Below are 23,405 nucleotides of genomic sequence, written 5' to 3' on the forward strand. Positions count from 1 at the left end.
TGGGAGAAATATACGAGCTTTAAGGAAACTGGAAGATTCTAGAAAATAACTATGACATTAAGTAAATCATGATCGACTTCATGAGGAATATACACAATGCTATTTAAATTTAAATCGTGAGAGATGGTCATTTGGAAGTGTCCAGCAAGGTTCATTAGAACATGTAGCATTAGAGAGTGGCCTTAAAAGAAGACAAACTTGACTACCAAAGCGATACTGAGAATATCTTCCAATAGAAAAATGAAAAATTGGGAGTATTAGTGAAAGTCAGTTGATGTCATATTTGGAGTATAGACAGATATTGATTTTGCAATATATGAAAATTTCCTCTGGGAGGGTAAACAGGGATTGTGGATCTAGAAAATTAACCTTGAAGGCATATGTAGGGCAATGTGACTTGCGAGTGACCAGAAATGAGATCTGTTAGAAAGCTCCTGCATCTTTTCAAAAATTAAAGAGTAGGGGCTCCAACTGGAATGGTGGTAAAGGAGACTGAATTCTCTAAGTCCATACAGTTGGGAAAAAGTTTTCCAAGGAGATTTGTAGCTCTGAGTTTAATAGGTAGAATACTTAAAGCTCTGATTTTCTCATGGAGACATTAGAAAAACTAGCCCATCTGTATGTAATTCTCCAAGCACAGATTTTAATGACAACCAAGAAACCAGTCTGAATGAATTGTAGCCCCAGTCTAAGGTTCCTAGGGTCTTTTAACATAGTTTTGCCCTAGTTTTTCTCAATATGAGGTACTCTTTGGTTTACTAGTTTCCATTATAATTTTGAAAATGATCCCAACCTACAATATGAGTTTAATTCTGGTAGCCTAATAGAATGGAAATCTTTGAGCTTGCCTAGAGGCCATAAAAGATGAGGTGTCTAAAAAAGGCTAAATGAGAGGGAATCTCTTCCTGAGACTTCCCAGAATGACAAGAAGTAGACAGCAGTGATTTTCCTTTTCTGTGGGAATTTTTCAAATGAATTTTTCAAAAATTTTTCAAATGAATTCTGTGGGAATTTTTCAAAATCTAGTACAAGGAATGTGTCATTGCCAAAATTATTGAGAATTTCAGTGTTGGAAGTAATTATGTTATCTTGACACTATTGGAAATAATGAAATAGTGAATCAAGGGGTCTTGGCTTTAAAAATATCTTAAGAGTTTTTCAAATGCATTAAGTGTATGTGTGCTTATATGCATATATGTATGCATATGTACACACAAGTATTCAGATTAGCTCTTCTTCCGCTATATGCACATTTAATGAAGTAGTTTGTTGTTATTTTTAACAGATTTAAGGAATTAGTATTATTCATAGTAAATTATTTGTTTTCACTTGCAAAATTGACCCTGGAAAAATAAATTTAGTGTTTAAAAAGCCTCTTAAATTTTGAAAAGATAGTTGGCTGTATTAGTCGAACTCTAATTAAAACTACCCTGCACTAAATTCAACAGTGGCCAAAATTTAAAAATTGGAAAATACAAATGTTGGCAAAGATGTGGAATAGCTAAGGCTCAAATTGCTGGTGAGTCTGTAGTGTAAATTGGTAAAATTATTTTGCTAAATTGTTAGATGGGGTCTACTAGAATATGTACATGTTATGACTCTGTGGTTCCAATCCTAGAGATGTACACAGCAGAAATAAGTTCAGATATTCAAAACATGCAGAATATTCAAGGAAACACCAGAGTTAGTAGGTCCTAATGAGAAGCTTCCAAAATGCCCAACAATAGCAGATGTGCATTGGTCAGTCATGCAGACATGTTCAACTCTTTGCAACCCCATGGACTCTAGCCTACTATGCTCTTCTGTCCATGGGATTTTCCAGGCAAGAATACTGGAGTGGGTTGCCATTTCCTACTCCAGGGGATTGTCCCAACCCAGTGATCAAACCCACATCTCTTGTCTCTCATGCATAAGCAAGAGTGTTCTTTACCACTGAGCTAGCTGGGAAGTCTTAATATATAATCCTAATTATATATTCTTAATTATATATATATATATAGGAATAGAGTTTTATAAAGTATTATTAAATCATTTAACTTTTAATGACCACTGAGAAGACAATAACTTCAGCTGAAAAATATGTAGCTGATAATCATTTCATAAAAATTAAATGCAAACTGTGGAGGGAGTTAGGATTCTCCAAAGAAATAGAACCAATAGGATATTTATACTATAGAATGAAATTTATTATAAGGAATTGGAACTCATGATTCTAGAGAATGAGAAATCCCACAATCCACTATGTGCAGGAAGAGGCAGGGTGTCAGCCAGGAAATTAAAAGATGCTTGCTCCTTGGAAGGAAATCAGTGACATACCTAGACAGTGTATTAAAAAGCAGAGATACTACTTTACCAACAAAGTCCTTCTAGTCAAAGCAATGGTTTCTCCAGTAGTCATGTGAGTCCAGTAGTCCAGTAGGATGTGAGAGTTTGACCATAAAAAAGGATGAGCACCAAAGAATTGATGCCCACAGTGTGAGAGACCTGGGTCCGATCCTTGGGTTATAAAGATCCCATGGAGAAGGGAAAGGCTACCCACTCCAATATTCTGACCTGGAGAATTCCATGGAGTATATAGTTGGACATGATTGAGTGACTTTCATTTTCACATTCACTTGAGAGTCCCGTGGACTGCAATGAGATCAAACCAGTCAGTCCTAAAGGAAATCAATCGTGAATGTTCATTGAAAGGACTAATGCTGAAGTGAAGCATTTCACTTCAATGAAGCATTTCTTTGACCACCTGACGCAAAGAGCCGACTCATTGGAAAAGACCCTGGCAGTGGGAAGGATGGAAGGCAGGAGGAGAAGGGGTTGACAGAGGATGAGATGCTTGGATGGCATCAGCAACTCAACGGACATGAGTTTGTGTGAGCTCCAGGAGACGGTAAAGGACAGGAAAAACTGGAATGCTGCAGTCCATGGGGCTGCAAAGAGTTGGACACAACTGAACAGCAACAAATAAAGATAATAACCCAATCATCTGAAGAATAACACCAAGAACATGTAAGTTCATAGGCATGTCAACCAATATACCAGTATTCATTCATTTAAAGTATTTGTTAATATTTCAGTTTGTGTCAAGTGATGTAGCAAATGCTCTGGGTATAATGGTGAGCAAACCCTCTCTGGCTATTGCTGGCTCACATTCTGTTGGGAGAGACAGAAAATAACCACACAATCACCTAAAAATATATCTAACATTAAAAGTGTCATGAATGTCATGCCAAAGAGACAAATGCTCTGAAATAGTAAAAAAAGGAGCATTTGACTGGTGGGGAAGGATAAAAGTGCTGTGATCTTAAAGAACAGGAGATGGCTATTGTACAGGGCAGAGAAAAAAGACTCAGAGGAGAGACCATGTGAAAAATGGGGGCACAAGAGAGCATGGCCAATTCCAGGAGAAAAAAAAGTCCACTGTGGGAGGAACACAGGCATCTGAAGTGGTGGTTGTCAAACTATCATGCATCAGAATTTCCTGAAGAGCTAGTTTAAATACATAGTGTTGGGAAGGAAATCCAACAAAAAAAAAGGGCATATGTGTATACATATAGCTGATTCACTTTGCCATACAGTAGAAATGCTGGTGCACTGGGACGACCCAGAGGGATGGTATGGGGAGGGAGGAGGGAGGAGGGTTCAGGATGGGGAACACATGTATACCTGTGGCGGATTCATTTTGATATTTGGCAAAACTAATACAATTTTGTAAAGTTTAAAAATAAAATAAAATTAAAAAATAAAACACAACATTGTAAAGCAACTTTACTCCAATAAAAATTTTTTAATTTATTTTTAACTGGGGGAAATTTTCTTTACAATATTGTGTTGGTTAAAATGTTTTAAATAAAATTACACACATATATACTGTTGATCCCCCAACTCCTCCACCAGAGTTTCCTTAAGAACAATCTTATTTATATATTTGGCTACACCGGGTCTTAGTTTCAGCATGTGGGGTCTAGTTCCCTGACCAGGGATTGAACTCAGGCCTCCTGTGTTGGGAGCACAGAGTCTTAGCCACTGGACCATCAGGGATGTCCCCACCTCTACCAGAGTTTCTGATTTAGTAGTTTTAGGGTGGAGCCTGATAATTTGTATTCTAACAAGTTCCCAGGTGATAATCTATGCTGCTGGTCTAGAAATTATACTTAGGTAGCATTTAGTGTGGAGAAAACATAGTGTAACATGAGGTTTAATAGGAACCAGACCACTTAAAGCTTCAGTGGATATGTATAGAACTGCCTTATGATCCGGCAATCCCACTGCTGGGCATACACACTGAGGAAACCAGAAGGGAAAGAGACAAGTGTACCCCAATGTTCATCGCAGCACTGTTAGTAATAGCCAGGACATGGAAGCAACCTAGATGTCCATCAGCAGATGAATGGATAAGAAAGCTATGGTACATATACACGATGGAGTATTACTCAGCCATTAAAAAGAATACATTTGAATCAGTTCTAATGAGGTGGATGAAACTGGAGCCTATTATACAGAGTGAAGTAAGCCAGAAGGAAAAACACCAATACAGTATACTAACGCATATATATGGAATTTAGAAAGATGGTAACAATAACCCTGTGTATGAGACAGCAAAAGAGACACTGATGTATAGAACAGTCTTATGGAGTCTGTGGGAGAGGGAGAGGGTAGGAAGATTTGGGAGAATGGCATTGAAACATGTAAAGTATCATGTATGAAACGAGATGCCAGTCCAGGTTCGATGCATGATACTGGATGCTTGGGGCTAGTGCACTGGGATGACACAGAGGGATGGTATGGGGAGGGAGGAGGGAGGAGGGTTCAGGATGGGGAACACATGTATACCTGTGGTGGATTCATTTTGATATTTGGCAAAACTAATACAATTATGTAAAGTTTAAAAATAAAATAAAATTAAAAAAAGAAAAGAAATCAGTACTTAATTCTAAAAGCAGTGGGAGAAGGACTTCCCTGGCTGCCCACTCGGCACTTCTGATGAAGGGGGTATGGGTTCGATCCCTAAGAGAGGGAACTAAGATCCCACGTGTTGCATGACACAGCCAAAAATAAACAAACAAAAGCAATGGGAAATACTAATGTGTTTTGAGCTGGAGGTTGATGTGATGCTTGGTTGATGAATGGAAGTACTGGAAATCAGAAAGCTGTTGTAATGCTCTAGGCAAGGGCTGAAACGTAGCTTGGATTATGGTCATACTGAGGAAGATAGAAAAGTAAATGTTAGGTTTTGGGACTCATCCTTTAACCGTAGGACCTTGTGATGGATTGGACACGGATGGTAAAAAGAAGACAGGAAACAAGGATGATTCCTGTATCTCTGGCTCTCCTAAGTGGATGGTTGGAGGTGTCATGCACTGAAACAGGGAATAGTGAAATTTAGTTTTGATTGAGGTGTTGCAATGTCTTTGAGGTGTTCAGATACTGATATTTAGCACACCATTTTGATTTACTGGTCAGGAAGGGTTCTGCTTGTTCAGAGAATGAATGTGTACATTTAGAGTCACTTGGAACTTGGTTGCCATGAAACGGAATTGGCCTAGAGAGAGAATTTAAAGTATGAAGAGAAAAAGGACTCAGGCTTGAGCCTAAATAAATTCCCACATTTTGCAGCCAAGTAGCAGTGATGAAGCCAACAAAGGAGACAGGGCACATTGCCAGAGCTATGGAGGAAAAAAAGAGGAGTGTGTGGTATCTGAAAATTCAAGGGAAGAAAAGTGTCCAGTAAGGTGAAGGCTTTTCAAGAAATATATCAAATGATGGAGAAAATAGGGGAGTAGCAGGGAGGGAGATTCATTCATTCATTCATTTTGGAGAAGTAAGCAAATCGAGCCCATTCAGAGGGAGGGTTAATGTCAGCGGACCCCAAGAGATTTTACATTCTGTCTCTCTGTGTTTGTCTCTCTCTCCCTCTGTCTCTCTCTTTATCTCTCCCTTTGTTTCTGTCTCTCTCACACCCACACAAACATACACAGTAATTATGATGAAAAAGTACACCTTGATTGAAGTGGCATTTTATTACTCATTTAGTTGAATCTTTTTAATGTAGCATTACCCGTTTGCATTACTTTTTTGGCATATGAGCTGCCTACTGATGTCCTTAGTATATTTTTTTCTACCAGAGAATTCATTTTTTCTTATTGTTTTGTGACAACACATTATACATATACAAGCTACTTGTTTTTTGTTTATTCATATTACTTTTTAAAAACTTTTTATCATTTACTGTTTATATTGTATGAATTCTAAAATGTCATTTAATCAAGGCTATCAATATTGTCCTTTTTAAGCCTCTGATTTTGGTGCCAAGCTAAGAAACTTTTTTCCCACATGGAAATTACATAAATATTCACATACATTTTATCCTAATAATTTTAATATGCTATTTTCATCTTTTGAATTTTGAATCCAGCTTCTATTTATTCTTCCAAAGTATGAGACAGAAACTTATAATTTTTCCCCCCTGAATGCTTAACCAGTTTTCAAATACTAAGTGTTTTCAAACTTAAATTTGAAATGTCTAAAAGGTGATGCCAAATGCTGAGCTGAATTGTCACTTTGGATTTTCCTCTGTTCAAGTGGAGAATGTACTTATGCTTTTGGAATTTCCCACTCAAGAGAAGTTGACTTGTAATGTGCAGCCTTCATATTCCTTCACATTTTTTCTTCTCTTAGCCAAGTTAAAGTACTAAAATTATTTCCTTTCAAACACACACACACACATACACATACACAGACACACCTAGAAAGTTGACCTAGATTGTAGTTGCCCATCTGTTTAAAGAAACATACTGCCTGAAATATTCTCTTTCTGTTCTGGTTATCTATTAGCAATTCAGAACATATACAAGGGTACCCAAAATTCATTACATTTAGAATTTTGGTCCCTTTAGAGACTACTTTTTTCCTTTAGCATACCTTTTTAGTAGCCAAATTATTTATATATATATATATATGTATAAATAACAAGTTTTTAAGAATATTTCCCCTGTCACCGGACAAATAGATTATTTCAAGGGTACAATGCAAATACCACATTTGTAACAGCCATGCTGGAAAAGATTGAGGGCAGGAGGAGAAGGGGACAACAGAGGATGAGATGGTTGGATGGCATCATCGACTCGATGGACGTGAGTTTGAGTGGACTCTAGGAGTTGGTGATGAACAGGGACGCCTGGAGTGCTTGCGGTTCATGGGGTCGCAAAGAGTCGGACACGACTGAGCAACTGAACTGAACTGAACTGAATAGTCATACTTGGAAAGATATGTTGCATTCACCATTTCCTTTATTCCTCTCTTCAAAAGGTATGATATTTAAAATTACACAATAATAATAAATAAATGCTTGTATAAGACCCAGTAATTATGACTGTGTAAAAGGCCACTCTCTTACCACCCCCGTACCCCAACCCTACTCTTTGGTTGTATATGTAACTAGAAAGTTTTTCCTGACTAATGTGCAGATTGACACAGTTGCTTTTTATATTTAGGGTCTTTTTGTTTTCTTTTGCATAAATGAGATCAATGGAAATATATTTTTTTGTTGTTCAATAATGTGTCTTGGGGATTTAGTAAGCTTACCTCATTCTTTTTAATGGCCATATAATATTCTATAGAAATATAATTCAGCTAAGTCTGTAAGAGAGTAATGATGAGTTTAGATTTTTTTTTTTTCCCTTTGTCTGCTACAGTGTTGCAATAGATATGCAAAGATACTGTATACTCTTCCTGACTGGTCTCCCCAAGCCTGCACTTGCCCCTCCAGGCCTCTGTAATGCAGTAGTTAGATTACTTTGCAAGAGTCTTCTTTAAGTGTGGACTTCTATGTCAGAGAGTAGCTGGCAGTCCCCGCATTGTCTGAACTTTTGTTTTCTCTCTGACCTCACTTCCTCTTTCCTTCTCCTCACTCAGCTGCACTGGTGTTTTTGATGTTCACTCATCACTGCAGACATGTTCCAGCCTCAGCATCTTTACCATTCAGGCTTTCCATCTGGAATGCTCAGTCATCTGTTCTCTACATAGCTTTTTTTCCTCTTCTTCTGGAAGCTTTTCTCAAATGGTGTCACAGTGAGGCCTTCCTTGGCCATCCTCCCTGAAACTGCTACCCATGTGCCCAGTCATGTGTAACCTCAGCACCCGCATCCTTATTTTTCTCCTGAGCACTTACTACTTTATGTATTGTATGTAATACTAATGTACATACTAATGTACTAATGTACATACTAATGTCTTATTTTCTTTGTTTACTGCCTACTCCATCTAGCCAGTAACAGAGATTGTTTTCTGTTTTATTTCTGCTATATCTCTTCTGTATCCATCTTCTCTAGAAACATGCCTAGCACATAGTTTCCATTCAATAAATATTTCTTTAATTTTTTAAAATTTTGTTCATTTGTATGCAGATTGATTCCTAGGAGTGACATTGTTAATAGGAAAATTATGGCCATTTTAAATTCCAATGGTCCTCCAGGTCAATGTCAATTACATTTGCATGAATATTTATGAGTATTTATTTCTTCATATTCTTGCCAATAATGGATATCACCAATTATCTATGTTTGTTTAATTAATATAAGTGATATTCTTTGTTAAAATAAATTTCTAATTATTTATGAGGAGGTAATTTCTTATGTGTATATACTTATTTCTCCATATGACCTAATTGCTTACTTCTTTGCCTTTTTTCTAATTTAAAGGTAATTGCATTTCTTTTTGATTTATTAGAACTGCTTATATATCTTTGGGTTTAATTTGTCCCAAAATTTATAAATATTTTCTTTTGTAATAATGCATGATTTTAGTTTTATGACAACTTCTTTTTTTTCAGAAATTTCTTTATGATTTTTATTCATTCACAATTTGTTCTTTCTTCAGGGATTCAACTTTATATCTGCATTAAGAAAGCATTCCCAACTTCAGGAATATATTTTCCTTTAATGCTTTTGTGTTTTACATTTAAGTCTCACATATGCATGAATGTTGTTGTTGTTTTGGGGGGCAGTAGTATAATATGAATATTATACTATGGCTTCTTTGCTAAAATTTTCAATGATTAAAAAGTCACCTCTAGACAGCATTTTATGCTTAAAAGATATTCATTTCCACTGTTTTTGGAGAGATACATATATTCCCATTTAACTTGTTTGAATATTCTAAGGCACTGATATTATATGTATTTTGGTAGAACAAAGACATTATGTTTTATATAAATTTGAAAGAATTTTGTTAAAATATATTCTCTCTTGCGGGATATTATGCTTTTGACAGCTGAACAGACCTTCACAGAGCCCGACTGGCCATTAGTCCTTTGATTTTCACAATACCTTTCTTTACTTAATAGGCCCGAAATATTGATTAACATTTACAGACTCAATTCCGAGCTCTTGCCAGAGAGGTTAGGGAGGGCCTAGAGTGAGCTGTTCCTGCCACTCAAATACTAAGGTGTAATGAAATTCCCCACCGTGCCTGTCAACTCATCTGCTGAGCAGGTCAGTTCCCACATGGTCTCTTGGTGTTGGAAGAAGCCATTTCCACTTCAAATGTTTCATAGACAATGGGAAAAATGATACAGCGCTAATATTGTGTTCTTTACCCTGCTGCGGAGGGTTGAATAGACTCCATTATAAAGTAATGCTCTTTTAAATGATGGGCTTTTCTGTCTAGAGGGGTTCATGAGCATTTCCAAGGGCAACATGACATTTCAGGACTGACTTGGGCATTTCACGAGTCTTTGTCTTCCTCCTCGTTTCCAGGTGTCAGGTGCTGGGGATTCACAATGGACTAAGTACAGAAATCACAGGCATTCACTTCAGCCTGATACTTCCACATATAATCCACTTCAGCCTGATGCGTCTACATATCTACTGACCCAGCCATGTAGGGGGCTGGGCTCTCATTCCTTCCTTTTGATCAATTATCCTTCAGTTCTCCTTGCTACTTTTAAAGATTCCGACCACAAGAACTTGGAAACTAATCCAGAGATTAACACTGTGGTTCTTAAGATCATTCTCATCTCACTGATTTGGAAATGACTAGTTGATTTCTTTCTCCTCAAGACATGATATAATCTAGAATTTAACCGTTCAGACCTTTTCCTTGTTCTTCTTTCCTTAAGGGATATAGAAGTATGGCCATTATAGAAATCACTTTGCAGCCAAAGGTCCATATAGTCAAAGCTATTGTCTGCAGTAGTCATGTACAGATATGAAGTTTGGACCATAAAGAAGGCTGAGCACCGAAGAATTGATGCTTTCAAATTGTGGTGCTGGAGAAGACTCTTGAGGGTCCCTCGGACAGCAAAGAGATCAAACCAGTCATTCCTAAAGGAGATCAAACCTGAATATTCATTGGAAGGACTTATGCTAAAGCTGAAGCTCACATACTTTGGCCCCTTGATGTGAAGAGCTGACTCATTGGAAAAGACCCCAATGCTGGAAAAGATTGAAGGCAGGAGGGGAAGGGGATAACAGAGGATGAAAGAGTTGGATGGCATCATCGACTCAATGGACATGAGTTTGAGCAAACTCTCAGAGATGGTGAAGGACAGGGAAGCTGGCATGCAACAGTCCATGGGGTCTCAGAGAGTCAGACTTGACTTAATGACTGAACAACTAAAAATGATAGAAATCCTGGAACTCAGAGAGCAAACCATTTAAAACATTGGTCACTATTTGGGAGATCTATAAATAAGCAGAATTTCTACATAAGGGGTAGCTAATTAATGTCATACACTTGGCAACTAAATAGGGTTATTTCTTTTAAAGGTAAGAAGTATCTAAAAAGTAACCCATCAAAATAAATGGAATTTTCTTCATTGGAAATAGTCTAGGAGGGCCATTTTACTTCTCTATGGTGAATCAATTTGACTCAATTATTTTGAAGTGCCATGCATATGTTTATGTAAGTGCCACATCTATTTTCTTAAAGAAACTATTTGGAAAGATTTGGAGCAGTTTTAAAGTGTGTTTGTGCATTTTTCCTTTTGTTCACAACTTTTTTCTCAATGCCTGACACTCTGCCAATGAATCCAAGTGGTCAGGTTTATTTTTGTATTTATTTCTGTTTTTCTTGGTTTTCCTGGAATTGGAGGCTGGGCTGGATTCCTAACATTCAAGGTGACTCGTAAGCCTCTTACTCTCCAGGCTGACTAAAAGTATTTGTGTTCATCTTTTGAAGGTGCTCAACTTTCCCTGGTCTAGTTACATAGATTCTCATGCTCAGTCATGTCTGACTCTTTGCAACCCCATTGACCGTAGCCCTCCAGGCTCCTCTGTCCATGGAATTTTCCAAGCAAGAATACTGGAGTAGGATACCATTTCCTACCCCAGGGGTTCATCCCGACCCAGGGATCGAACCAACATCTTTTGCATCTCCTGAATTGGCAGGCAGATTTTTTACCACTGAACCACCAGGGAAGCCCAAGTCTACAGGTTTAGTTAGCAGTAATCTGGGAAAAACAGAAAACTCAGGTAAGAGCTTGAGAAGACCCAATGTCCCAGAGCAAAAGCCAGCAAAAACAAGAAAAAAAAATTTGCCCGAGAGGCATGGGCTACGAGGTCACTAGTTCTTACAAGCAAATAAATGACCATTGATAAACCAGCCAAGAGCCACTTCTGTGTAGGATTGAAGCAGAAATGTAGGGAAAATGTAGGAATCATGATTTCCTGAGAAGGGGACGCACTTTCACTGTAGATCATGAATAAGAGGAGAGATTGGGAAGGCTTAAGGCAAATATCCTCAAAACCTACATTGCTTTGCTTCAGAGGAAAAGAATTCCACTACCTTCATGACTCTCACCTCTCTTAGCCAACCAGTCTCATTCTACATCCTCCATAATATTTAATGTGAAGAATCTCCAGCTTTTGCTTGGACAGCACCTCATTGGGTATTTGCTAACTTATTTACACTAATTAAAAAAAAAGAACAATCATGTGCCAGAGAAATATTTACTAAGTAATGGAGGTTGGAAATATTCAGTTTTCCTCACAAGGAAGCAAAAAGCATCCCCCAATATCTAATCTCCTTAAATATTGAGCTTTGAAAAGTGCAGACTCCTTCTTCCAACACAATCTTACATTCGAAACAAAACAGTAACACACATGAACAAACAAGAAATAAGCAAAAAAAATCAACCATTCTCAAAATTTTTCTCTCTTTTTGTATTTTTGTCTGTGTGATATTTGTGCATAATACAGTCAATGTGATTTTAGGTGTGTTGACATTTTCAGAACACGAGTCACCCCAGGCTACAGTGCTGTTCTGGGCATAGACAAAGTTCTTAAGTAGGCAGCATCTGCTGGAGAAGGCAATGGCACCCCACTCCAGTACTCTTGCCTGGAAAATCCCATGGACGAAGGAGGCTGGTAGGCTGCAGTCCATGGGGTCGCTGAGGGTCAGATACCACTGAGCGACTTCACTTTCACTTTTCACTTTCATGCATTGGAGAAGGAAATGGCAACCCACTCCAGTGTTCTTGCCTGGAGAATCCCAGGGACGGGGGAGCCTGGTGGGCTGCCGTCTATGGGGTCGCGCAGAGACGGACATGACTGAAGCGACTTAGCAGCAGCAGCAGCAGGCAACATCTGCATGATTGGGTGCAGGTAGAAAAATCAAACATAATGAATACAAATTGATAGTGTCAAATATATTTAGCCAGGAATAGAGTAACGTGGGAGGGATAGGGTTATTTTTAATTTTTTTTTCTTTGAGCTTTGTTTTGTTATTAACTAGTTTCAGAAATTAGAGAACCCCCTTACCTCATGGGGTGGTCATGGCAGCAGTCATGATTGCACTAGGGGAAACAAGATTTCAAGATGTATAATCTCTATACACTTAGTCACTCCTTATTTCTGTGGCCCGGGACAATTATCTTTTCCCCTCCTTATCTAAGTCTCTTCATGCCCATAATCATCAAAAGAAAGAAAGAGATGAAGGTCATATTCTGGGAACCAGGGAAGCACAGGAAAAATAAAAATGCCACTAGAGATATTATTAGGAAAAAAAATACTTGTCTTTAAACTTTAGCAGCACTGCAGCACAAAAAAGTTGACTGTCATGAAATCATTAGTTCAGCATTGAGTTTGACATAAATAAGCAGATAAGGAACATTCCTAGTGTAAGGGAATTGGTCATGTGTGGTTGTTTTATTGTTATCTAGTCGGCAATTTTAAGACATGTAGAAATAATAAGCAATGGTTTAAGGAAATCTAAATTTCCCCCCCTTTCAATCAGATTTGTACTCATTCATGTAAGCCAGACCTTCTAGGTAAAGAGAGAGTGTGTTTCCATGGTAAAAATACAAGTTGGTAAATCTGAGTTCAACAGACAAAAACATATCTCTCTGGGACTTCTCAGATGGAATTCCAGTTGAGCTATTTCAAATCCTAAAAGATGATGGTGTGAAAGTGCTACACTCAATATACCAGCAAAGCTGGAAACTCAGCAGTGGCCACAGGACTGGAAAAGGTCAGTTTTCATTTCAATCCCAAAGAAAGGCAATGCCAAAGAATGTTCAGATTATCACACAATTGCTGTCATCTCACACACTAGCAAAGTAATGCTCAAAATTCTCCAAGCCAGACTTCAACAGTACGTGAACCGTGAACTTTCAGATGCTCAAGTTGGATTTAGAAAAGGCAGAGGAACCAGAGATCAAATTGCCAACATCTGTTGGATCATCAACAAAAGCGAGAGAGTTCCGGAATAACTTCTATTTTTGCTTTATTGACTATGCCAAAGCCTTTGACTGTGTGGATCACAAAAAAAATGTGGAAAATTCTTCAAGAGATGGGAATACCAGACCACCTGACCTGCCTCCTGAGAAATCGGTATGCAGGTCAAGGAGCAACAGTTAGAACTGTACGTGAAACAATAAGTTGGTTCCAAATCGGGAAAGGAGTACGTCAAGGCTGTATATTGTCACCCTGCTTATTTAACTTATATGCAAAGTACATCATGCGGAATGTCAGGATGGATGAAGCACATGCTGGAATCAAGCTTGCCAGGAGAAATATCAATAACCTCAGATACGCAGATGACACCACCCTTATGGCAGAAAGCAAAGAAGAACTAAAGTGCTTCTTGATGAAAGTGAAAGAGGAGAGTGAAAAAGTAGGCTTAAAATTCAACATTCAGAAAACCAAGATCATGGCATCTGATCCCATCACTTCATGGCAAATAGATGGAGAAACAATGGAAACAGTGAGAGACTTTATTTTCTTGGGCTCCAAAATCACTGCAGATGGTGACTGCAGCCATGAAATTAAAAGATGTTTGCTCCTTGGAAGAAAAGCTATGACCAAATTAGACAGCATATTCAAAAGCAGAGACATTACTTTGCCAACAAAGGTCCATCTAGTCAAAGCTGTGTTTTTTCCAGTAGTCATGAATGAATTTGAGAGTTGGATTATAAAGAAAGCTGAAAGCCAAAAAATTGATGCTTTTGAACTATGGTGTTGGAGAAGACTCTTGAGAGTTCCTTGGACAGCAAGGAGATCCAACTAGTCAATCCTAAAGGAAATCAGTCCTGAATATTCATTGGAAGGACTGACACTGAAGCTGAAGCTCCAATACATTGGCCACCTGATGTGAAGAACTGACTCATTGGAAAAGACTCTGATGCTGGGAAAGATTGAGGGCAGGAGGTAAAGGGGACGACAGAGGATGGGATGGTTGGATAGCATCACCGACTTGATGGACATGAGTTTGAGTAAGCTCCAGGAGTTGGTGATGGACAGGGAAGTCTGGCGTGCTGCAGTCCATGGGGTCTCAAAGAATCAGGCACAACTGAGTGACTGAACTGAACTGAACTGAACTGTCTCCAAGAGGAGAAATAGCAGAAAGCATTTCCAAATGTACTGGGACATGGAACATCCTTTCTCATAACATACCTATCAATGTTTCAAGATGCATTTTGGTTCTACAGAACAAAGTTTAGGACATGTTAAGAGGATTCAATCCAGACAGCTGTTTGATTTCACCTGTATATTCCAGGAAATCAGAGGCCAAAAGATATATTACCCTAGATGAAAATAGAAAAGCAATTTTTGCTTTGTTCTGTTTAGTTTCTTCTATCCTTATCTTTGTCTTCATCATCTTTTGTTGCTAGGAGATGGAAGTGATATTTTTAAGTGTTTTTTATTTTGTTTGGATAAAACAGTTCTTTAATTTTTTAAAACTAATTTAGGAGGAAATCCCTGTAGTTATGGCCTTCCCAGGTGGCTCAGTGGTAAAGAATCCATCTGCCTAATAAAGACACCAGAGATATGGGTTTGATATTATGGTTGGGAATATCCCCTGGAGGAAACAGCCACCCACCCCTGTATTCTTGCTTGGAAAATCCCACAACAGAAGAGCCTGGTGGGCTACAGTCCATGGAGGTCAAGCGATTAATGCCCTTGACTATTTTAGAAACCTAAAGGGTTATATTGGAAATACAGTGTGTGCTACTTCTCAGTGATAATGCTGCAATGAAGTCCAAAGAGAAAAGCAAGTGTTAACCACATTTATGTCCTTTGTAATAAGGCTATATAGAAGGACATTGTGTTAGTATGATTCCTCTGATCCCATGTACTTCACCAGTTCCCTGATTCAGTATACACATTTACTATGTAATAGATTCTGTCAAGACTTAACACTTCCTGGGTGGAGACTTCCACTTCACTTTCCCTTTGATATATACACCTTGGGAGTCTTAGGAAAAGTTCACTGCATTAATCTACTTCTCTTTTGTGCAGGATATAAAGGGAAAATGGGCTTCCTAGGTAGCTGCAATGCAGGGGATGAGGGTTTGATTCCTGGGTTGGGAATATCCCCTGGAGAAGGAATCAACAACCCACTTCAGTATCCTTACCTGGGAAATTCCATGGACAGAGAAGCCTGGAGCGCTATAGTCCATGGGGTCACAAAAGAGTCAGACATGCTACTGCTGCTGCTAAGTCGCTTCAGTCGTGTCTGACTCTGTGCGACCCCATAGACCGCGGCCCACCAGGCTCCTGCGTCCCTGGGATTCTCCAGGCAAGAACACCGGAGTGGGTCGCCATTTCCTTCTCCAGTGCATGAAAGTGAAAAGTGAAAGTGAAGTTGCTCAGTCATGTCTGACTCTTAGCGACCCCATGGACTGCAGCCCACCAGGCTCCTCCTTCCATGGGATTTTCCAGGCAAGAGTATTGGAGTGGGGTGCCATTGCCTTCTCTGAGTCAGACATGACTTAGTGACAAAAAACAACCAAAAAGGGAAAATATGAGAATAACAAAACCACGGACTATTATACTAAAATTGCATAAACATCTGTTTCACAGAATGTGCAATAAATATAAATATGTTTACCTCAACAAAAATCTCTCTTAATGAAGAAGTGACTGTTTGGGTGCCCATGGGACTCCCTTTGTACGTTACAGAAGACTGGCTGTGCTCAAGGTAGAGTGGAGTTCAACAGAAAACAGCTATGCTGGGCTCAGTTTGCAGTGCGGTGCTGTGCTGGGCTGCATGAGCCATTCTAGGAAGTGCTGAGGGAGTGGCCCTTCTGCACATCATGCACTCAGGTGTACGTCTGAATGTTGTCTGTTGTCCATCATGATTTTGTTTTATCAGAGACTTACAACAGTTATAAGAGGATCCATGCTACTGCTGCTGCTGCTGCTGCTGCTGCATCACTTCAGTAGTCTTCAACTCTGTGCGACCTCATAGATGGCAGCCCACCAGGCTCCTCTGTCACTGGGATTCTCCAGGCAAGAATACTGGAGTGGGTTGCCATTTCCTTCTCCAATGCATGCATGCATGCTAAGTTGCTGCAGTCATGTCTGACTCTGTGCGACCCTATGGACAGCAGCCCACCAGGCTCCTCTGTCCATAGGATTCTCTAGGCAAGACTACTGGAGTGGTTTGCCATTTCCTTCTCCAACAGGATCCATAAATATAAACTATCTAGGCCTTTGATAAAAGTCATTTGATAAACAAGGAATGCAGACAAGGTGATGGCATTAGTGGCTCCAGACCACACCAACATCATCACAGGGACAGGCAGCAGCTGGATTCTACAGGTCATCTTCTCCGACCTGGGTGAGGGGCTGTCACTAGCCATCAGAGGTCAAGACAACATCTGTGCTCAAAGTCCAGGATGACCCTGAAACGTTACCTACCTTGTGAATTTGAGAATTACCAGTTGCTCTCGTTTCTGTCATGGTTTCTACTCCAAGGATCACAATATCATTTTTCAAAGTCTAAAAGTTACTCAAGTCAGACGGTGGCCCAAAGTGAAACTTAAAAGAGAAAAGAAAAGTGATCAAGTCCAGAACTAGTTTGAACACAATGATCAAGCTTCCCTACTCGTCTTCCTGCAGGCTGAAGGATATGGAGTCCCATTAATGTCTCCAAGTCATTTTCATTAGACAAAGAGCAGGTTTCTAGTTCTGTATAAAGTCAGGAGTGAGTGAGTGAGTGAAGTCACTCAGTCGTGTCTGACTCTTTGTGACCCCGTGGACTGTAGCCCACCAGGCTCCTCCGTCCATGGGATTCTCCAGGAAAGAATACTGGAGTGGGTTGCCATTTCCTTCTCCAGGGGATCTTCCCAACCTAGGGATCAAACCCGGGTCTCCCACATTGCAGGCAGACGCTTTAACCACTGAGCTACCAGGGAAGCCTGATAAAGTCAGGATCACTATTCTAAACATTGAATGAATGCTAGCATTGGTTATATATATATATATATATATATATATATATATATATATTTATAAAAGCCCACCTAGAGCTCTTAATTTTTAATTTAACATGTAAGTAGTAAATCTAGGGTAATAAAACATTACATATCTTCTGTCTTATTTCATCAGAGATTCTATGCATATTTGAACATCCCATGAATAAAATACAGTTCCTGGGAAAGAAGGAATGAGGAGTTAGTGACTCTGAGATGAGTGGCTAGAGAAATTCTCCCAAGAAAGAGGAGGTCAAGAGGCAATATGGTGGCAGGTGAAGTGCTGGGTTGTTGGTAGGTGGAGGGGATGTGTCTGGTCCCCTAGGAACCACATGCAATTCATCTCTCTGCTGTGTATGCATATGCATCTCTTCAGTTATTTATTTTATTCCTTCCATTCTTTTAAAAATGACATTTTTATAATTCCATAAATTCTTTTTCACATAGATTGGGTCTGTTTTATTTCCCATGTCTCTCATACACTATCTTTTACTTGTGAATTCTTCGTATCATCTACATGCATAATCATTTCCTCCATCTATCTTTTTTTTCTGTGGTGGTATCTCTCCCATTTCACGGTTTCACCATCTTGTTTAAATGTCTTCTCTTCCAAATCTTAAATATATTTTTTCCTTAAGATATCAAAGTAGTAGAGTTGATATATTTTTGCAGTTTTCTTCAGAACTTGCCTCTGAATTAATCTATATTTTCTGTTCTATTCAGTATGTCTCTTTCAGAGAACTGAATTCCTTTTGTTTATTAATTGATAGATGGCCCCTTTATTTTGACCCAGTTGCCTTTTTATACTTATAAAGTTATATAGTTTTATAGGCTTTTACTATTTTTCCATGAAGTGGGAAGCACAGCTGGGCTAGTTTTTGTTCAATATGGATGCTTCTGAGGAAAAAGAATTCTCTCTAGTCTGTACACTAACTTCTGACCTTTGTACAGGTTCTCACCTGGTCCTGAGGGACATCCTACAGACCCCCTGCCTGCAGCCTCAGCTCCCACACCAGGAATCATGCCAAGGGCTATGTTCTCCATCTAGTTCATGGTGGTGTAGGAAGCCTGACCAGGCCTTGCAGCAATGTGTTCCTGCACAGTTTCTTTTCTTCTTTATCTTCCTGTCTTTCATCCTTTCAAAGCAGCGGCGTTTGAACAGTGTAGGGATTTTGTCTCCATTGTTGTTGTTTAGTCACTAAGTCATGTCTGACTCTCTGTGACCCCATGGACTGTAGGCCACCAGGCTCCTCTGTCCGTGGGATTTCCCAGGCAAGAACGCTGGATTCTGTTGCCATTTCCTTCTTCACCGATCTTCCTGACCCAGAGATGAAACCTCCATCTTCTGCATTAGCAGGCAGATTCTTTACCACTGAGCCACACCAGGGAAGCTCTTTGTCTCTGTGACCTCTATTTATTTCCAGTTTGCCCTTTATGCCTCCTTCATTACATTCCCATCTTTACTCCTTCTAAAAGGCATTTTAATTTCTGACCTGTTACAATCATCCTTTTGTTGTAGTCATTCCCACTTTCCCTCTGGGACTGTCAGTTGCAGGGATTGTTTGAGGTGGGGGAGGGAGGGGCAGCTAATCCCTGCCAAGAAGTATTTCCTCCCTTGAGGTCAGAAAGCATCCCATTCATTTCCCCTCTTTATTCTCTAATTGCTCTGTCGTGGACTGAATGCTTGTGCCCCCACCAGATTCACACACTGAAGCCCCAACCCCCAGGTGATGGTATTTGGAGGTGGGGACCCTAGGAAGAACTAGCTTTACACTTTACAGGAGGTCATGAGAGTAGGATTAGGGTCCTTGTCGGAGACATAAGAGTGCTTCTTCCTTTCTCTGACTCCCTGTCCCATGAAGAGACTACAAGAGGACAGCCTGGCAGAGAGCTCTCACCAGAGCCTACAGAGGTGGGCACCCACATCTCAGACCCCCAGAAACTGTGAGGAAGTGCATTTCTGTTTTTTCAGCTGCTTGGTCTTTAGTATTTGTTATGGCAGCTAACAAATATGGAGCAGACTGTTATGGAGCAGACTAAGCCATGATCCTTTTCTATCTTTTCTCCACTCACTTAACAAGTTTTTCTTGAGCCTCCTGTGTGCTCCAAGATGTGTGTTAGACAATAAATAAAGCAGAAAGGAAAACAAGAATCCTTGCCCTCGTGTTGAGTGGAGGAGGGAGGTGCCATATAATGTGTGCTCCATGGTGACATATCCTGTAGAAAAAAATGTAGCATAAAGGAAAGTTGGGAATCCGAGTGAGGTGATTTGCTCTGTTAGACTCAAAAAGGGAAGCTTAACTCACCAAGTGGCATTTGCACAGAGAAATGAAAGATGGGACAGAATAATAGGAGGTCGTGTAAATACCTGGGAAAAGAGGTGTCCTGAAAGAAGGAACAGCAAGTTCAAAGACCCAGAGGTTGGAGCAGGCTCGGTGGGCTCGTGGAACAGCCGGGAGGCACGTGGAAGGATAGAAGATCTGGGTTCAGGGAGCCCCTTAGCACTGAACTCCATGTGACACTACTGGTAAAGAACCTACCTGCCAGTGCAGGAGATATAAGAGATGTGGGTTCAGTCCCTGGGTTGGAAAGATGCCCTAGAGGATGGCATGGCAACCCACTCCAGTATTCTCGCCTAGAGAATTCAATGGACAGAGGAGCCTGGCAGGCTACAGTTGATGAGGTCGCAAAGAGTCAGACATGACTGGAGCAACTTAGCACACAAATCCATAGGTGCACCTCTGCCCGAAACCTTCAATGGGCTGAAATTGCCTGAAGAATATATTTCAGACTCTTTAACATAGAATTCAAAGTCTTGTTCCACCTGGACTTTCCAATACATTTAGTCTTACTTCTTCACCCTCCTTAGTTCTTCACTCTGCTTACATTCACCATTTTCCCTGACATATTTGTGCACATTCTGAGCTCTCGGTGGCTATCCCAGAACTCTCCTTACCTACCAAAGGAAGTTTCATCCTTAAAGATTCAGCTTAAATGCTACATTTCTTTTAACAACTTCCTCTAGTTGTGGCTGGGTAAATTGAATCACCTTTACCTCTGTTCTTCCACAGAATTTTTACTTTATTTTTACTAGTCTATTTATTTAAATTATTATCAGTACTTAATAGTTACTTACATGGCTGATTCTCCTTCTAAATGATAAGCTCCCTGGGGCAAGGGTCAATGTGCATCTAATATATTAATTTTGTTAGTTATTAAAAGAGAGCTAACTCAGAACTGATTCTTTTTATAATCTTTCAAAAGGAAAATGGACATTTGCTCCCAGATTATTTAAATCCCATTTTCATAAGCTAAGGTGTCTGTAACCAGATGATATCTCAAGGTTCTTTCCATTATTCCAGAGCTGTGTTCCCACCAACAATTTCAGAGATGTGAAATCTAACTGACTCTAGATTTTGTCTTTGGTGGTCAAGGTCGTTCACCGTGAATTGCACACTGAAGTTCCACTGTAAAGAAGAATGTTCGCAGCCAGCCCAAATTTAAAAATCCATAGCATCACAAAGCATGTGAAGTCCACATACTGCTTTTTAAAAACTTTTTTTGTGTAAGAGAGGCAGCTTCAGGAATTAGCATGTGAGTCCCTGTAACTGTAGGCAACCTCCAAGGAATATTATTCACAGCTGCCAGGTACCTAAGGATGCTCTGCTCCTGGTTTGGATGGACTGAAAATAATTGGCAACTCTAAGGAAGTATTAAGATCCTGGACGAAACACCTGTCACCATTCCAGGAGAGGTGTTTTCTGAAGAGTTCCTGCTGCCTGTGTTTCTCACATCTCCTGTCCCAGCTTTTCACCTAGCATGACAAGATGCTCATGTGCTATTGCTCTGTTATAGTGGGGACAGATCCGTCTTTAGAGGATTGGCAATGAGAATAACAAAGCCCCAAACAGTAAAACCAAACAAAAATTCACGATTTCAAACTTTTTCCTTGAAAACCCATAGCTTCCCAAGAACAGCTCCCTGGAAGTCTTTCTCACTCGTCTGGAATATGACACGCAGAAGACTGTCCCTATTTGTACCTTGGCTTCAGGTCAGTGATGGTCATTAGACATTTTTCCCTGCAAGTAGAATTTGTGATTATAAGCGATCCATTGTTCACTACCACATCTTGCTCAAAATCTGTTTGCAAACACAACCAAAGAATGATCTCTGTCTTGGAAAAATCGATATGGCTTTGAAATAACGTCCATCAGGAATAGTCAACTGCAACATGAGAATGATGCCACAAAAGAGACAGCATCGCTGTGTCCCTCTGGCTCCTCTGCAGCCTCCACCAGCAAACACAAATGCAAACACACACACACACACACACACACACACAGACTGACTCAGGGATGTCACAAAAATATTCTTGAACTTCAACAATGTGAGAGATAAATGTCTTGTGTCAGAGCTTTATTCAGAAAGGTACTAGCTTTTGTCATGTTGAAATTGAACATACAGGCTACTGACCAAAAACAAACAAACAAAATTGTGAACAGAAAATTATTGTAAACAGAAAATTATTATTCCAGCAGACCCAACAAATTCAAAGGTTTGGTCTCTACTAGATACTCAAAGGGCTTCCCTGATGGCTCAGATGGTTACAAATCTGCCTGCAATGCAGAAAACCTGGGTTCTATCCCCTGGAGAAAGGACTGGCTACCCACTCCAGTATTTTTGCCTGGAGAATTCCATGGACAGAGGAGCCTAGTTGGTTGTAGTCCTTGGGGTCACAAAGAGTCAGACACAACTGAGCAACTAAAGCAAATACTCAAGAATAGTCCAATTCATATGAAAATGAAGAATGTCTCTTCAAAAATTAAAGATGATCATTATAAATGGGAGTTTGATCCTTAATTTGGTGCTTAGCATGGAGGAATCATATTGTTTTTAAAGCCTCTCATAATGTTTTATGTAACCAATATAAATTAAGGAGAACATGGCAGGATTAAAGTTCATTGAAACATTAGAGACCATGAGGATAATACCATGAAAGCCTCTCTGAACTGGACGTCAGGCACCCTGGGTTGTGGTGTTGGTCACACCCTTTAACCTTTCTGGGACATAGTTTCCTCTAAAAAGAGATGTTGAGCTACCTATTTTCTACAACCTTCTAAGCTCTAGAATGTTATTTTTACCTAATAGAGAGAGGAGTACAGGAGACAACTATAGTCTGAATGATGATCTTATAAGACAGAGGCATCAACATTACCTGGGATTTGTGAGAAATACACATGCTCTGGTCCCACCCAGACGTACAAACTCAGACATGGCCTGAATGGAGCCCAGCGCTGACCTTTCAGACACCTTCCAGGTGATTCTGATGCCAACTCCAGGTGAAAACCGCTCATCTAAGACTAGTACCTCGGCTTCCCATCCTACACTGCTAATGCCACAGAGGTGGCAATTAAATAAGGTTTATGCTCATTCTCCGGAGAAGGCAATGGCACCCCACTCCAGTACTCCTGCCTGGAAAATCCCATGGACGGAGGAGCCTGGAAGGCTGCAGTCCATGGGGTCGCTGAGGGTCGGATACCAATGAGCGACTTCACTTTCACTTTTCACTTTCATGCATTGGAGAAGGAAATGGCAACCCACTCCAGTGTTCTTGCCTAGAGAATCCCAGGGACGGGGGAGCCTGGTGGGCAGCCGTCTATGGGGTCGCACAGAGTCGGACACGACTCACATGACTTAGCATGCTCATTCTCAG

The 23,405-nt window shown here is 39.9% G+C and overlaps 1 long non-coding RNA gene across 1 annotated transcript; it reads right to left on the reverse strand.

Annotated features, from left to right (window-relative positions):
* Nucleotides 1–11,210: 11,210 nt before the first annotated feature.
* LOC147361187 (uncharacterized) lies at nt 11,211–23,073 on the reverse strand. The gene is made up of 3 exons (XR_015139870.1): nt 22,908–23,073; nt 17,139–17,258; nt 11,211–12,581 (listed from the first exon to the last, which is right to left on the reverse strand). It is a non-coding gene; the product is annotated as an uncharacterized LOC147361187 (long non-coding RNA).
* Nucleotides 23,074–23,405: the final 332 nt, after the last annotated feature.

Source organism: Bos grunniens, chromosome 13 (assembly GCF_055505025.1).
Source record: "Bos grunniens cultivar Pamir isolate PY7600 chromosome 13, Bosgru_T2T1.0, whole genome shotgun sequence".
NCBI classification, from domain to species: Eukaryota; Metazoa; Chordata; class Mammalia; order Artiodactyla; family Bovidae; genus Bos; species Bos grunniens.